The 18,811-nt window shown below is 37.6% G+C and overlaps 1 protein-coding gene across 1 annotated transcript in view; it reads left to right on the top strand.

Moving 5' to 3' along the window:
• SGCD (sarcoglycan delta) overlaps nt 1-18,811 on the top strand; it is a 1,599,257-nt gene that overhangs the window by 1,577,562 nt on the left and 2,884 nt on the right. The window lies entirely within an intron of this gene.

The raw sequence follows: 18,811 nt of genomic DNA, 5'->3' as shown, positions 1-18,811 counted from the left end.
TGCAAAAGATTTTAAGTTCCATTAGGTCCCATTTGTTTATTTTTGTTCTTATTTCCATTTCTCTAGGAGGTGGGTCAAAAAGGATCTTGCTGTGATTTATGTCATAGAGTGTTCTGCCTGTGTTTTCCTCTAAGAGTTTTATAGTGTCCAGTCTTACATTTAGGTCTTTAATCCATTTTGAGTTTATTTTTGTGTAAGGTTCTAAAGAACCTAGGGGCAGGACAGGATTAAAGATGCAGACGTAGAGAATGGACTTGAGGACACGGGGAGGGGGAAGGTAAGCTGGGACAAAGTGAGAGAGTGGCATGGACATAGATACACTACCTAATGTAAAAAAGATAGCTAGTGGGAAGCAGCCGCATAGCACAGGGAGGTCAGCTCGGTGCTTTGTGTCCACCTAGAGGGGTGGGATAGGGAGGATGGGAGGGAGACGCAAGAGCGAGGAGATATGGGGATATATGTACACATATAGCTGATTCACTCTGTTATACAGCAGAAACTTACATACCATTGTAAAGCAATTATACTCCAATAAAGATGTTTAAAAAAAAAGTAAATCCTATAAAATTAGAAAAGCCCAAGTTTTTCCTTACTTTTTGCAGGTGCTTATTTTATTTCAACCAGTCTTTACTGGAAGTTGGAGTTGGTTCCACTGAGTACAGTGTATTCAAGTCAAAACAGTCATTTAAAACAGGATGATAGGGATAGATATGTATCATATGGACTTAGCTAAGCTGGAATGATATTTCCTGAAAATTCCCTTCACTGAGTTAAGAAGGCTGCGTGAGGATTGGAAGGTGGGAGTAAAGTGGCAGTCATATTCCTTTGGCATTGGAAGGTCAGTGCAGAGGACCAGGCTGTTGGAGATCACCTGTTGGCTCCCCTTGTTAGTGTGGGCAACCTAGGTTCTTTCTCTCTTCCATTGCCTGAGCCATGTACATGCTTAGTTTCATGAAGAAGGACAGCAGCTTTGCCTTCACTGAGGCAGAGGCCATCACTGCTACCAGTTCACCCTGATGGATTCTCACTCATCCTCACTCTCCTCATTTCACACCCATCTTCCCGTCCAGCTGCCTGCCCTGCTGACTCCAGACTGCAGCATCAAACACAAAGACAACAGCCTTACACAGACTATTTAGCCAGCTCCCATAACCGTATGAGGTTCTGTTGCTTTAATGAACCTGTATACATCTCACTCATAGAGGCTCTCTTTATCTGACTGAATCCTGATCGAAAATGGGCAACTCTTAGGCCAGATCTGGCTCTCAGAAAGTTGCCCTATTCATAGTTTAAAGTAATAATAAGTTGCCAACACAGCCACCTGATAAACACACCCCTTGCCATGGCCCTGCCCACCACTGGAACAAGACCCAGCTCCACCCACCAGTGGGCAGGTACCAGTCCCACCAGGAAGCCTGCACAAGCCTCTTAGACAGCCTCGTCCACCAGGGGGCAGACAGCAGCAGCAGAAGTAAAACCCTGCAGCACATGGAATGGAAACTTGCAATCACAGAAAATTAGACAAAATGAGACAGCAGAGGAGTATGTCCCAGATGAAGGAACAAGATAAAACGCCAGAAGAACTAAGTAAAGTGGAGATAGGCAATCTACATGAAAAAGAATTCAGAGTAATGATAGTAAAGATGATCCAAGATCTTAGAAAAAGAATGGAGGCATAGATCGAGAAGATACAAGAAATGTTTAACAAAGACCTAGAAGAACTAAATATAAAACAAACAGATTAACATACAATAACTGGAATGAAAAATACACTAGAAGGAATCGATAGCAGAATACCTGAGGTAGAAGAATGAAAAAGTGACCTGGAAGACAGAATGGTGGAAATCACTGCCGTGGTACAGAATAAAGAAAAAAGAATGAAAAGAACTGAGGACAGTCTAGGAGACCTCTGGGACAACATTAAACGTACTGACATTTGCATTATAGGGGTCCCAGGAGGAGAAGAGAGAGAAAGGACCTGAGAAAATATTTCAAGAGATAATAGCTGAAAACTTCCCTAATATGGGAAAGGAAACATTCACCCAAGTCCAGGAAGCACAAACAGTCCCATACAACATAAACCCAAGAAGGAACATGTCAAGCCACAGATTAATCAAACCAACAAAAATTAAAGACAAAGAAAAAATATTAAAAGCAACAAGGGAAAAGCAACAAATATCATACAAGGGAATTCCCATAAGGTTATGAGCTGATTTCTCAACAGAAATTCTTCAGGCCAGAATGGAGTGGCAGGATGTATTTAAAGTGATGATGAAAGGGAAAAACCTACAACCCAGAATACTCTACCGAGTAAGGCTCTCATTCAGATTTGATGGACAAGCAAAAGCTAAGAGAATTCAGCACTACCAGACCAGCTTTGCAACAAAGGCTAAAGGAACTTCTCTAGGTGGAAAAGAAAAGGTCCCAACTAGAAACAAGAAAATTACAAATGGAAAAGCTCACTGGTCAAGGCAACACAGAGTAAAGGCAGGAAATCATCCACACACAAATAGCATAGCAAAACCAGCAATTGTTCAAAGAGCAGAGCACAAATGCAGGATATTGGAAATTAAAAGACCAGCGACTTAAAACAATCTTGTTTATATATAGACTGCTATATCAAAACCTCATGGTACCCACAAACCAAAAAACTACAATAGATACACACAAAAAAGAAAAAGCAACCCAAACACATAACTAAAGTTAGTCATCAAATCACAAGAGAACAAAAGAGGAAGGGAAGAAAAAAGACCTACAAAAACAAATCCAAAACAATTAATAAAATGGCAATAAGAACATATATATCAATAATTACCTTAAAAGTAAATGGATTAAATGCTCCAACCAAAAGACATACACTGGCTAAATGGATACAAAAACAAGACCCGTATATATGCTGTCTACAAGAGACCCACTTCAGATCTAGGTACACATACAGACTGAAAGTGAGCGGATGGAAAAAAGTATTCCATGCAAATGGAAGTCAAAAGAAACCTGGAGTAGCAATACACATATCAGACAAAATAAACTTTAAAGACTGTAACAACAGACAAAGAAGGCCACACATAATGATCAAGGGATCAATCCAAGAAGATATAACAATTGTAAATATGACTGCACCCAACCTAGGAGCACTTCAATATATAAGACGAATGTTAACAGCCATAAAAGGGGAAATCAACAGCAACACAATAATAGTGGGGGACTTTAACACCCCACTTTTATCAATGGACAGATCATCCAGACAGAAAATCAATAAGGAAACACAGGCCTTAAATGACATATAAAATGAGATGGACTTAACTGATATTTATAGGGCATTCCATTCAAAAGCAGCAGAATACACATTGAAGTGCATATGGAACATTCTCCAGGATTGATCACATGCTGGGCCACAAAGTGAGCCTCAGTAAATTTACGAAAACCGAAATCATCTCAAACATCTGTTCCAACTACAATGCTATGAGATTAGAAATCAACTACAAGAAAAAAACTGTAAAAACACAAACACGTGGAGGCTAAACAGTATGCTACTAAACAACCAACAGATCACTGAAAAAATCAAAGAGGAAATGAAAAAATACCTAGAGACAAACAAAAACAAAAGCACGATGATCCAAAACCTATGGGACACAGCAACAGCAGTTCTAAGAGGGAAGTTTATAGCAATACAGTCTTACCTCAGGAAACAAGAAAAAACTCAAATAACAACCTAACCTTACAGCTAAAGCAATGAGAGAAAGAATAAACAAAACCCAAAGTTGTAGAAGAAAAGAAATCATAAAGATCAGAGAAAAAAATAAATGAAATAGAGACGAAGAAAAAAAGATCATTGAATCTAAAAGCTGGTGCTTTGAAAAGATAAAGAAAGTTGATAAACCTTTAGCCAGACTCATCAAGAAAAAAAGGGAGAGGGCTCAAATCCATAAAATTAGAAATGAAAAAGAAGTTACAGTGGACACCAGAGAAATACAAAGGATCATAAGAGAGTACTACAAGCAACTAACTATATGCCAATAAAATGGACAGCCTAGAAGAAATGGACAAATTCGTAGAAAGGTACAATCTCCCAAGACTCAACCAGGAAGAAACAGAAAATATGAACAAACCAATCACAAGTTCTGAAATTGAAACTGTGATTTAAAAACTCCCAACAAACGAAAGTCCAGGACCAGATGGCTTCACAGGTGAATTCTATGAAACATTTACAGAAGAGTTAACCCCTACCCTGAAACTATTCCAAAAAATTGCAGAGGAAGGAACACTCCCCAAACTCATTTTATGAGGCCACCATCACCCTGATGCCAGAACCAGAGAAAGATAGTACAAAAAAAGGAAATTACAGACCAATATCATTGACGAACATAGATGCATAATCCTCAATAAAATACTAGCAAACTGAACTCAAATCCATTAAAAGAATCATGAACCATGATCATGTGGGATTTGTCCCAGGGATGCAAGGATTCTTCAGTATCTGCAGATCAATCAGTGTGATACACCACATCAACAAATTAAAGAATAAAAACCATATGATCATCTCAATAGATGCAGAAAAAGCTTTTGACAAAATTTAACACCATTTATGATAAAAAAAAACTCTCCAGAAAGTGAGCATAGAGAGAACCTACCTGAACACAATAAAGGCCAGATATGACAAACCCACAGCAAACATCATTCTCAATGGTGAAAAGTTTAAAGCATTTCCTGTAAGATCAGGAATGAGACAAGGATATCCACTGTCGCCACTTTTATTAACATAGTTTTGGAAGTCCCAGCAATCAGAGAAGAAAAAGAAATAAAAGGAATCCAAATTGGAAACGAAGAAGTAAAACTGTCACTGTTTGCAGATGACATGATTCTATACATCGAAAATCCTAAAGATGCTACCAGGAAACTACTAGAGCTCATCAGTGAATTTCGTAAAGTTGATACACAGTTGATACACAGTTAATACACAGAAATCTCTTGCATTGCTATACACAAATGATGAAAAATCAGAAAGGGAAATTAAAGAAACAGTCCCACTTACCATCGCATCAAAAAGAATAAAATACCTAGGAATAAACCTAGGAGGCAAAAGACCTGTACTCTAAAAACTGTAAGACACTGATGAAAGAAATCTAAGATGACACAAACAGATGGAAAGATATACCATGTTCTTGGATTGGAAGAATCCATATTGTCAAACTGACTATAGTACCCAAGGCAAGCTACAGGTTCAGTGCAATCCCTATCAAATTACCAATGGCATTTTTCACAGAACTAGAACAAAAAATCTTCAAATTTGTATGAAGACACAGAAGACCCTGAATAGCCCAAGCAATCCTGAGAAAGACAAGCAGAGCTGGAGGAATCAGGGTCCCTGACTTCAGACTATACTACAAAGCCACAGTCATCAAAACAGTATGGTACTGGCACAAAAAACAGAAATATAGATCAGTGGAACAGGATAGAAAGCCCAGAAATAAACCTATGTACCTATGGTCAATTAATCTGTGACAAAGGAGGCAAGAATATACATTGGAGAAAAGACAGTCTCTTCAATAAACAGTGCTGGGAACACTGGACAGCTACATGTATAAGAATGAAATTAGAACATTCTTCAACACCATTTACAAAATGAACTCAAAGTGGATTAAAGATCTAAATGTAAGACTGGATACTATAAAACTCTTAGAGGAAAACATAGGCAGAACGCTCTTTGACATAAATTGCAGCAATATCTTTTCAATCCTTCTCCCAGAATAATGGAAATAAAGACAAAAATAAACAAATGGGACCTAATTAAACTCAAAAGCTTTTGCACATCAAATGAAACCATAAACAAAACAAAAAGACAGCCCACAGAATGGGAGAAAATATTTGCAAATATGCAACTGACAAGGGATTAATCTCCAAAATATACAAACAGCTCATGCAGCTCTATATAAAGAAAACAAAAGAACCCAATCAAAAAATGGGCAGAAGATCTAAATAGACATTTCTCCAAAGAAGACAAACAGATGGCCAAAAAGCACATGCAAAGATGCTCAACATCACTAACTATTAGAGAAATCCAAATCAAAACTATAATGAGGTATCACCTCACACTGGTCAGAATGGACATCATCAAGAAGTCTACAAACAATAAATGCTGGAGAGGGTGTGGAGAAAAGGGAACCTTCCTACTCTGTTGGTGGGAATGTAAATTGGTACAACTATTATGGAGAACAGTATGGAGGTTCCTTAAGAAACTAAAAATAGAGTTATCATATGATCCAGCAGTCCCACTCGTGGGCATATAACCAGATAAACCATAATTCAAAAAGATACATACACCCCCTGTGTTCATTGCGGCACTATTTACAATAGCTAAGACATGGAAACAATCTAAGTGTCCATCAAGAGATGAATGAATAAAGAAGATGTGGTACATATATACAATGGAATACTACTCAGCCCTTTAAATGAATGAAATAATGCCATTTGCAGCAACATGGATGGATATGGAGATTATCATACTAAGTAAGTCAGAGAAAGACAAATACATGAAATCGCTTATATGTGGAATCTAAAAAAAAAACAAAAAAAGATACAAATGAACTTATTTACAGAACAGAAACAGACTCAGAGACTGAGAGAATGAACTTATGGTTACCAGGGAGAATGGGTGGGGGGAAGGGATAGATTGGCAGTTTGGGATTGACATGTACACACTGCTGTATTTAAAATAGATAACCGGGCTTCCCTGGTGGCGCAGTGGTTGAGAATCTGCCTGCCAATGCAGGGGACACGGGTTCGAGCCCTGGTCTGGGAAGATCCCACATACCGTGGAGCAACTAGCCCCGTGAGCCATAATTACTGAGCCTGTGCGTCTGGAGCCTGTGCTCCGCAACAAGAGAGGCCGCGATAGTGAGCGGCCCGCGCACCGCGATGAGGAGTGGCCCCCACTTGCCGCAACTGGAGAAAGCCTCGCACAGAAATGAAGAGCCAACACAGCCATAAATAAATAAATAAATTTAAAAAAAATAAATTAAAAAAAATAAAATAAAATAGATAACCAACAAGGACGTACTGTATAGCACAGGGAACTCTGCTCAATACTCTAATAACCTAAATGGGAAAAGAATTTGAAAAAGAATAGATACATATATATGTATAACTGAATCACTTTGCTGTACACCTGAAACTAACACAACATTGTTAATCAAGTATACTCCAATATAAAATAAGAATTTTAAAAAAAGAAACATTGAGAAACCATACTCCCTCTTGACATGAGAAATGAAAAAAAATAATAATTTGCCAAAGTTTAAAGGTGAGTTGATTTTACTGTACAATTTCCAAATCCATCTTTTGAAAAATCAGAAACCTGGACCTCTAGAGAACAGCAGTACAATAGTCTAAGTATCCTGACCAGTTGTTTTAGTTGAAAAGAACCAAAAATTGGTAAAAATATTTTAAAATATTTTAAATGCATCAATGAGCTGGAAAGTAGTTATGATTAGTCCCAGAGGTAAAATACCATAGGAACCCAGAGAAGTAACCTGAGCATTGAGGCCAGCTGTAACTTTACAGATTTTGCTAAACTAGATGAAATTCAACTTCAGTTTTATGATCTGTTGGGTCATGGGAACAAAGCAAATCTCAGGGCTCACTGAAAACAGGTAGTCTATCTAAAGATCCGACAGATGTAATTGGGACCCCAGTGTACCAAACCTTCAGTGTATGGATGAAATAGAATATACCTACCTGGTCTTGCCCTCCTCTGACCTTTCCACCCAGAGGATTACAAGGGAAATAGCCTGTCTTGAACCTCAGCACTGAATGGAAGGAAAAGAAAAAAATTTCTCCAAGGCCTGGTAACTTCAAACTGGCCCTCCCTCTGTCTGTAGCCTGAATTCATATTACCTGGTTGGTCCTAAGACATCCAGCAAAGAAATTAGTTTACACTTGGCCCAAGCTGAAGGTGGCACCAGTGATTGATGGAAACAGACACAAATCCTCTCTAGAAAAAAATCACCTCAAAAGTAGGTCTCAAATAAGTTCAGCAAATAAGGACCCAAGAGATATGAACCCACAGAGGCAGGAAATATGAAGCATACTCAGAAACAAGGCACCATGAGCAAGAGAGAAGCATGGAAACAAGGCAGCCAGTTTAGGTGCACAGAGGCTTCAGATATGGGAATTAGCAGAGAAAGAATATAAAATAATATGTTTACTATGAGTTGAGAAACAAAAGAGAATTGAAAGAGTAAAAACCAAAGGAATATAAAAATGGCTAACAAATTAGAAATGCACAATAAGGAATTTCTAGAAATGAAAATATAATCTCAAAAAGGAAAACTCCAATGGATGTGATGAAAAATAATACAAAGAAAAATTAAACGAACATGAGACTATATCTACAGAATCATCCAGAAAAAAGAGAGGCAGAGTAACAGGAGTTCTGGAACAGGAATGCTAGGAAGAGAATGTCTAATCTAAGTTTCAGCATGAAAAGAAAGAGAATGGAGCAAAAACAATTTTCGAAGACATATCAGCTGAGTGTTGTCCAGAAGTGATGAAAGACACAAAAGTACAAATTTAGAGAGTCAAAAAAAAAAAAAACCTCAAGTAGAGTAAATAAAATGAAATCTACATCTAGGCATATCAAATGACATTTCAGAACATCAAAAATCAAAAGCATCAGGAGAGAATAGAAGAAAAAAGAAGTTCTAGAATTGAAGTTAGACTGAGAGCTGACTTCCTAACCACAACAGTGAGAACCAGATACAGAGGAATACTATCTTCAGTTCCTGACAGAAAATAACTGTCAGCACAGCATTCTGCATCCAGAGAAAATCCCTTTTACAAAAGAGGGCAAATTAAAAAATTACTCCAGAAAAAGAAAACTGAGGATTTGCCCCAGCAAACCCTCACTAAAAGAACATGTCAAAAACTTTCTTGATTTTAAGAAAAAAGGGAGGTGTATGATGACAGAAGGAGTAAGTGGACAATACATAGATATAATATGTAAATAAACACTGAATAAACAACAATCTTCCCAGATTAAAAAACACAGAACCAAAGTACCTAACAGTACAGATAAATCAAAAATAGTATATTTGAACTGTTACATTTTAAAAGAAAATCCATTAAAGATTTAATATTGTTAAGGTATTGACTTTCCTCAGAATTGATCTATGGATTCACACAATCCCAATCAAATTCCCTACAGGCTTTTAAGACTTATATGGAAAAGGAAAACATCTAGAAGAGCTAAACCAATCTGTTTTCCTTTTGCAAAAGCTAAAGGAGTTGCTCTAGCTGATTCTGACTTCTTATAAAGTTATGGTAACCAAGACAGTCCGGTATTAGCATGAGGCTAGGCAAAGAGATAAACAGAGAGTTTAGAAATAGATCTGTATGTACATGGCTAATTGATTTTCAAGAAAAGCACCAGTGCTATTCAATAGGGAAAGGATTATTTATTCAATAAATGGTGCTGGAACAACTCAATAAACCTACTGGTAAAAAAGTGAACCTCAACTCTATTCTTAAAAACTAATCAAGATGGATCATAAATCGAAATGTAAAGCTAAAACTATAAAGCGTCTGGCAAAGACATGAGAGACTATCATTGTAACCTTGGGGTAGGTGATGGTTTATTAGGGAGAAAATACTTGATATAGATAGATATATAGATAGATTTCAGGTATATGTATACACACAGAGATATTTATATCTGAATTTTCTGAAAATTTTCTGAAAATATATCTGAAATTTCAGAGATATATACACACACAAAATTTTTCACCTAGGATATACAGCAAATCAGTAACAAAAAATACAAATAACCCAATTGTTTAAAAAAAAAAGTTGGACAAAAGATTTAAATAGATTTAAATAGATCCCTCCCAAAAGAACATCTTTGAATAGCCAATAAGCATGTGAAAAGCTGCTCGAGCTCATTAGTCATCAGGGAAGTGAAAACTGTAATGAAGAACCATTTTACAGCTACTGGAATAGTTTTAATTACATCAATATTGGTGCTAGGAATGTAAAATTGCACAACTACCTTGGAAAACAGTGTGTCCGTTTTCTTATTGTATTAGCCTACAGCAGCTTAAAAAACCAGACATTTGTTATCTCACAGTTTCTGTGGGTCAGAAATCTGGGTGCAATTTAGTGATGCCTCTCACTCAAGATCAATTATCAGGTTGCACTTAAGCTGTTGGCCAGGGCTGTGATCTTTTCAAATGCTTGTCTTGGGGAAGATCTGTTTATAAATGCACTCCAGGGGTTGTTGGCAAGACTCAGCTTCCTGTAGGTTATTGGAATGAGGGCCTTAGTTCCTCATGGGCTAATGGGATCCCTCAGTTTCTCAGACATCTCCATAGGGCAGTTCCCAGCATGGCAGCTGGCATCCCTTTGAGTCAGGGAATGAGAGCAGGGACCCAAGATGGAAGCCACAGTCTTTTTAAAACCTAGTCTTGTGAGTGGCATCCTATCACTCTTGCAATGTTTTACTTGTGTAGAAGCAAGCCACTATATCCAGCCCACATCTAGGAGAGAGAATCACCTAAGAGCATGAATACCAGAAGTCAAGGATCATTGAGGATTATTTTAGATACTGCCTTACCACGTTTATTAAAGACACACCTATGCTACAACTTAGTAGTTCTATTCATAGCTACTTATTTTAGAGAAATGAAAACTTTATCCTCATAAAGACGTGTGCAAAATAGCCCCAAACTCAAAACAACCAAATATCTACCAACAGGAAACTGGATAAAGGGTACAAACGTGCAGTTATAAGCTGAATGAGTTCTGGAGAGCTAATGTACAGCGTGGTGGTGACTATAGTTAATAAATAATAATGTATTGTATATTTGAAATTTGCTAAAAGAGTAGACCTTAAATGTTCTTAACACATGGAGGGTAAAGGTAAATATGTGAGGTGATGCACAGGTTAATTACCTTAATTTGGGGAATCATTTCACAATGTATACATGTATCAAAACATCATGTTGTACACCTTAAATATATACAATGTTTATTTCTTAATAAAATTAAAGGATCTGTGCATTTCACTGTATGTAAATTTTTCCTCAGTAAAAAGTCATCTGAAATAAACAAGTAATCCAATTACATGAGAGACACATCTAAAATATAACCATACAGAATGGATGGTATTTAAAAGAGTAGAAAAATGCATTCAAGGAAAATACAGAGTGAGAACAACTATACTAATAGGCAAAATGGATTTCAAGGCAAAAACATTATAAGAAATAGAATCATTATACACATTGATAAGAAAAGACAATAAGGAAGACAGAACAATTCTAAGCTGATATGTATTTAATAAAATACCTCTTTTAGTAACTGATAGATCAAACAGATATATATATAAATTTGAACAGAACAATTAAATGTCTTGAGTTAACAGACACACATAGAACATGGCACCAACAACTGCAGAACACACACTCTTTTCAGACAGGCATGAATATTTTAAAAATTGACATATACTGGGCCAAAAACCTAGCCTCAATTTTTAAATAATTGATTTTTTTAAAGAGAATGTTTTTTAACTATCATAATATTATCAGTTTAAAACTGATGAATAAAATATACACTAGAAATAAATCCTAGAAAATCTTACATATTTAGAAATTAAGGAAAATCCTTCTGTAAAACTTACCACAGGAGAAATTATGCTAAAATTACAAAACATTTACATCTATATTAATACTCCTTTGGGCTGCTGCCAAAAAAATACACGTCCTTAAATGAATATATTAACTAAGGTGGCAACACATTTTAGAACTTAGATTAGAATAATTCTAATTCTAATCTAATTCTAAATAATTCTAATAATAATTCTGCAGTTGTTCTATTTAGAACAAAAGACAGGGAAAATTTAAGGACAAGAAATAAACATAACACAGGATTGACAAAAGTTAGCTCTTTGAAAAGATGAGTAATTGACAGTACTGCTAAAGAGGAAAAGAAGACATGAATAAAAATATTTGGAACAACAAAAGACATAACTACAAATGTTGGGGACATTTTTTTAAATGAAAATATTATGAAAAGCTTTTGCCAAGAAGTTTAAACCTTTCTATGAAATAGAAAAATACTAAGAAGACATAACTCACCAAAATCAACCTGAGAAGAAACATAAAACCTGTATAATCCTATAATTATTTTTTAAATGGAAATAAGGTGTCATTCCATGCCCAGGTTTATGAATGATTTAAATATTCAAGGAGTAAATAATTCTAATCTTTCATTAAAAATTCCAAAATATAGAAAACTGATAGAACCTGACGAATATATTGTAAGACAGAAAAATTACAGGATAAACTCACTTACGAACACAGGTGCAAAATCCTAAAAAAGGAGTAGATAATTCAAGGAGTAAATAATTCTAATCTTTCATTAAAAATTCCAAAATATAGAAAACTGATAGAACCTGACAAATATATAGTAAGACAGAAAAATTACAGGATAAACTCACTTACGAACACAGGTGCAAAATCCTAAAAAAAATTAAGTTTCAGAAATTGATAGAAAAGATGATACGTAATGACAATGTTGAACTAATACCAAAAAATTTAGGAGTGGATTATTATTGGAAAATTAATATAATTCACCACATTAATATATTAAGGAGAAGTATATTATCTCAATATATGAAGAATAAAATGGTACTTGATAAAATTCATAGCAATGAATGATAGAAACTCTTAGCAAAATAAGAATAGAAGGGAACTCTGTCATCACAATAAAAAGTATTTTGGGAAAAAATAAAAACCGTAGAACGAAAGAATCTGAATGATAATTTTTTTTTTTAGGGACAAAGGTGGGGTTTGTTTTTATCATAAAAGAAAAAAAAAAAACTCCTAAGGAATCTTAACAAAGGAAGGGAATATTTCACACTCAGAGAATAGACACCAGGACACAAAATTACAAGTGTTTTTACTCCAGACCTGTCCTCATCTCCTCCAACAGCAGAGATGGGAAGGAGACAGTTGAAGCAAACAGGCAATTCTGTAAAACAAAGACTTAGAAACCCTACAAATATGATTAAAATCTAAACTTCTGTTTTGCTTAAAAAAAACATTTTTTTTAATATATCAGAAGGCCTGCTTTAGTGACATGCTAGTCCCACCAGAAAATAACCCCCAAACCCCCATGTCAGTAATATGCTCAAGTTGACCAGCCAACTCATATTTCCAAACCCCTGTGTGTGCAAGTACGTGTGTGTCTTTTAAACCAAAGCCCCAGGGCTCAGGTGACTGCTACTGCTATCAATTCAGGAAAAGGCAAGATTGCTGTTTCCTTACTTTTAGTCAACACTGTATTGGACAGTCCTAGACAGAACAGTATGAAAAGTAAAAGAAATAAAAAGTATAAGAAATCAAAAGACATAAAACTGTCAAAATAATTACTGCCTACCAAGAAAACCTAAATCAACCTGCGTACAAATTGTGAAAAATAAGATAATTTACCTAGGTGTTAACTATAAGATCAACATACCCAAAACAACAAACAAACAAAAACCTGAATCTCAATACAACAGGAAAAAGAAATAGGTGTAAGAGAAATACATTTTTACTGAAATACCATTTTCAATAGCCACGAGAGATATGCTGAATCCACATGGAGAAGACTAACTTTTTTGAAATACATCCAAGAAAACATAACAAACTAGTGACAGGTGCAATGATCATGAAGTGAACATAAATCCAATCAAAATTCCAACAGGTCTTCCTTCAGTTGAAACTTCAGTTGATTCTGACATTTATTTGGAAGACCAAGAATAGCTAGGACAGTCTGGAAAAACAAGGCAAGAGAACTTGCCTTATGAAATGTAAAGAATTTGAAAATCATAGTAAGCTAAAATATTTAATTAATTATTGTCACAGGGATAGATGAATATAATAACGAAACAGACTAGAAAACCCTGAAAGAGGCCCATAAGTGTATGGAAACATCATTTATGACAGAGCTAAATATGGGCTTTTCAATATATGATGTTGAGATCCTTCATCTGCATCTGTTTTGACCCCAACCTCAGACTACACACACAAGTGAATACCCATGAATTAGAGACTTAGAAAAAGCAAAACATAAAAGTTTTAAAAACAATATTGAAGAACTTTATGGTTTCAGTGTAAGGAAGGATTTCTCAGACAAGACACAGAAAGCACAAACCCTAGAGGAAAAGATAATAAATTTGTTGACATTAAAATATAAAACTTTTTCACCCCAAAATGCTAAGCATAGAGTGAAAAGATAAACTACAGCCTCAAAAAAAGAAATTATCAATACATAGAACTGCTAAACAATTATTTTTCAGAATATATAAAGCATGACTATAATTCGTACATACAAAATCAAAAAAAAAAAATTAAAAGAGACAAAAGACATTTCACTGAAGAAGAATCCCAAATGGCTTACCAACAAATGAAAAGAGCCTTAACTCCATTACTCATCTGGGAAATGCAAATTTAAAAGACAGTAGCATCCCATTTCACACTCACTTCATAATAAACAATATCAAATGCTAGCAAGAAAGTAGAAAAAAACAGAACTCTATACATTACTAGTGGGAAAGTAACAAAGCTGTAGATAAGCATACCTTAGGAGCTAGCAATTCCACTCTTCACCTATGTGTCCTAAAGAAAATTTACAAGTGAACACCAGGGTCCACATACAAGAATGTGCAGAGATGACTTCGTAGAAACAAAAACTTGGTATCAAGCCAAATGTCCAACAAAAGGATGGACAAAGAAATCATGATGTGTGATAACCTCAGGGGAACAGAATAAATTACAGCTGTGCTACAGCATGGATGCATCTCAGGAACAGAATGTTGAGGCCAAAAATAAGTAAGTCACTAAAGAATACATAAGTGGAATTATTCTGTGCATAAAGCTCAAAAACACATGGTAGTAAACAATTTATCATTTAAGGAGGCAAATGTAGTAATATTATAAAGAAAAGCAAGAAAACAGTAAACAAAATTCATAGTAGTAGTTACTCTTTAGAGAAGGAAATGGTTAGGATTAGGAAGAGCTCAGGGAATACAAAGGTAAGAATTTTCTTTTTTTAAAAAAAAAAGGATGGGGCTTCCCTGGTGGCGCAGTGATTGAGAGTCTGCCTGCCGATGCAGGGGACGCGGGTTCGTGCCCCGTTCTGGGAGGATCCCACATGCCGCGGAGCGGCTGGGCCCGTGAGCCATGGCTGCTGAGCCTGCGCGTCCGGAGCCTGTGCTCCGCAACGGGAGAGGCTGCAACAGTGAGAGGCCCGCGTACCGCAAAAAAAAAAAAAAAAGGATGGTGACTATACAAGATTCATGTCAATGTCATCCTTTATAACATATTTCTATTTAGAGAAATCTTTTGCATCAATTCCAAAAATGTAATGATTTGGAATAAAATGTTTTTTCATCAGAAGCCCTGGCAGTAATCGGCCAGGTTAGAATCGCAGCTGCCTCCTGTCCAGAGCATCTCCGTCACTTGCCATATATGACTGTGCAGAGACTCGTTTTCCTTATAGCTTTCTTATGGGTCACTCACTGACATCACCTTTCCAGTCTTTGCGGGCATCTGATATGACGACGTTGTTTTAGAGCAGTGGTTCTCAAAGTGTGGTCCCCAAACTAGCAGCTTCAGCGTCACCTGTGACTTGTCACAAGTGCAGGCATTCAGGCAACACCCTTCACCTACTGTATCAAACTCAGGGGTGGAGCCTGGCAACCTAAGTTTTAACAAGCCCTCCAGGGGATTCTGCTGCTCCTGTTTGAGAACCCCTGTTCTGGAGGGCATGGCCCAGCCTTGGACCTCCTTTCCTAGACTTTCTTCCATTCTCAGATCCTTCAGTCCTCCCAGACGGGAGTTGCATGTGCTCCTAACGGGAGCAGTATTCATTTCCAAGAGCCAGCAGGACCCTCCGTTGTCACCAGCGCCCCCCAAATCAGGAGGAAGCCTCCCTCCATGTTCCTTGCTCAACACTATCTAAGCAGTGGTGTTTTGGTTGTTCATCTATGGTCAGAAATTGACTGACATCACTGCAAGAGTGCTTTGCCTGCTCTTTGCAGGCCCTACAGGGCTCTTGTAGGAGCTTTTTTTTTTTTTTTTTTTTTTTACAGTGGAAAGATTTAGCATGTGAACAAACTATTAAGTCTGCCTGAAGGACAAAGGGCGTTCAGATGAGGTATGAAACACAAAGCCAGTTACCGTTTTGTCCCTGCTGCCAGGAAATTCTCAATTCTACCTTACCTTAGCCTCTCACACTGGGAGACAGTTTCAGGGTAGCCCCCTTCCTTGTCATCCTGGTACTTCCAAGGCTGTGAGAGGGGAAAAGGCAGCAGTCATTTCTGAGTCCACTTCTCTGGCCTGGGAGCCCTCCTGCTGATTTCAAAGCCCATGGGAGGCGGCAAGGATAAAGTGAATTCACATGACTAAAATGCCAACACTCCATCTGATAAAGTTCTCCCAGCTCCAAACTTTTTTTTCTATTTTGAGTTTTTCCCTCTCAACTATCTTTTTGTATGAATCATCCACTTTGAAGGCTACATACCAAGTATGAACACATTCACCATATCCTGGATTTGATGTCACTGATGGCAACCTTTTCAGTAAGTTGTGAGGACTGTTGTAGGGAAGGAAGTATGTCTCACTGAGCCATATGTAGTACTTACCCTTATTTATGGAGGCTAGTTTTGGAAATACAAGTGCATATTCCATGAAGATAGATTTGACATTTAATTACGAAGAATGGCGTGAAGATATGAGAGACAGGAAAGGCGGCCAGTTTTTCTGGAAGTGATACGGAATACTGGACCACATGCTTGGGTTTGAATCTTAGTTTTGCCCTTTTACTAGGCGTGCAACCCTGAGCAAGTCATTTACCTTAGCGTCCTTGCTTGTACAATCAGGACTGAAGGAGTGCCAAAGGCATAGGATTTTTGTGGGGATTGAATGAGAGAACACATATAAGGCACGTTCCACAGTGTCCATCACCTCGTGAGTATTCAGTAAAGCATAGCTGATGTTTATGGAAAGAAATAAGACTAACAAAATAGGTCAGATCAAGCTCTAAATGGGCAAATACGTCCAAGAGTTCCTATCTTTTCTTAGAAATGTGTGAAGGTTTTGATAAGAGAAGTGACATGTTCAAAACTGACTTCAGGTGTGTGTGAAGTACACACACCTGACTTCACTTTGTGTCAAGTACACTAGGGGAAAAAAAGGAAGAATTAGAGACAAAACTTGGGAGGTTTCAACAGTCCAGGTTAGAGATGAACTAATGTATTAAGTAGGGAGAAGTCGTGAGTTAAAAACTGCGTTAACTGATGCAGTGAGGAAGGGAGAGAGGGAGGGAAGAAGGGGAACAGAGAAGATGGCGTGAGGGCTCTCCCCTGGGGAAGGTGGAGGATGGCAGTGCCCTGGAGAAGAGGGTGAACAAATGTGGAAGAGAGCTGGCAGTACTGTCAGAAGGGAAGCTTATGCCATGAGGGGAAAGGTCTCAATAGCAGTGAAAACAGAAGGTGTTAAACAACACTAGGATAAGGGGTGTGAGTCAGCCAGACCTTATAGGAGAGAAGCAAAGAAAATGGCGGAAAACCATCTTCGGATTTTAGACGTGAGCTATAGGAAGAGCTTGATGCGTTGGATTAAGGTCCTAGACAAGGCTGTGCCGCACAGACATCATTCCCTGCCACTCTAGCAACAAGACCCCCTTCCTCGAGCTGACGTTATAGTGAGAAAAACCACAGGCAAAGGAAGTCAACCACAGTTCGAGGTAGAACCACACCCGGCTCAGCACCCGCTTGGTGAAGGTCTTGTGAGGATGAGATGGTAGGATAGGGGATCTTTGCCACACACAAAGGGGTGAGGTCCGAATGGAAAGAAGGAGTGAAAGAGAAGCTCAAGCCAATCCTTTGCTTAGGACTAGACACCTGTTGTTTCTCTTTTAGACTCTGGATGAGCCACGGCAGGGGGAGCACAAAAATCAGTGGAGAAGCCTGCTCTCTGAAGCACACCTCAGGGACCCAGACCTGGGAAGTGGGGAAGAGCCCTGCCTTGGCACCTGTGGAATGTAGCTTGGGATGGCTCAGGGTGGCGCCCCACAGATCGCCTTGCTCTGCCCGCCACTTACTGATGCCCGTGAGGGTGTGTCCTACCCGTGGGGGCTGGTAGAAGCAGAACATGGAGTCAGCAGTTGGCAGAGAAGATGATGTTCCTTTTAAACACGTTCAACGTGTCTGAAAGTTAGGAGTGGAGAAATGAAATGCAGAAAATTGGTCTGATTTAGAGTGGCTTGGTGGCCACTCCTGAGGTCCATGCTTCCTAAGTTGGGATACTTTATAACAGAGAAGGGGATCGTCATTCAGTTCAATTTGGAGATAGTATTAAAATCTGGAATATTTAGAGGATGGTTGGGTTTTAGTTCATATTTTTTGCATAAAATGAGTTAGGCAAAAATCTTTCTGCGAAGCATTATCCTCTTTTGCCCTAATAATTAGCATAGAATGTGGCTGATTCTCCTTCTCTCAACTTACTTAATTTACATACAATAAAATTCACTCTTGGGAGGTATAATTATGTAAGTTTGCATAAACACATGGAGGCACATAACCACCACTGCAGTCAAGATACAGAACAGTTCTATCACCAGAAAACATCTCTTCTTCATGCTGTCCCTCTGTAGTCAAATCACTTCCCTCTAACTTATCTGTTCTGAGTTTTCTTTTGACAATTGCCTATTTGAGTAAGGCCTGAGATTTCTTTACGATTTCTTTACGATAACGACAGAAACAGCAGTAATAGTA

Source organism: Delphinus delphis, chromosome 3, assembly GCF_949987515.2.
Source record: "Delphinus delphis chromosome 3, mDelDel1.2, whole genome shotgun sequence".
Taxonomy (NCBI): Eukaryota; Metazoa; Chordata; class Mammalia; order Artiodactyla; family Delphinidae; genus Delphinus; species Delphinus delphis.
Note: the sequence above shows the minus strand (reverse complement) of the source record. Positions and strands in the feature narration are given on the sequence as shown.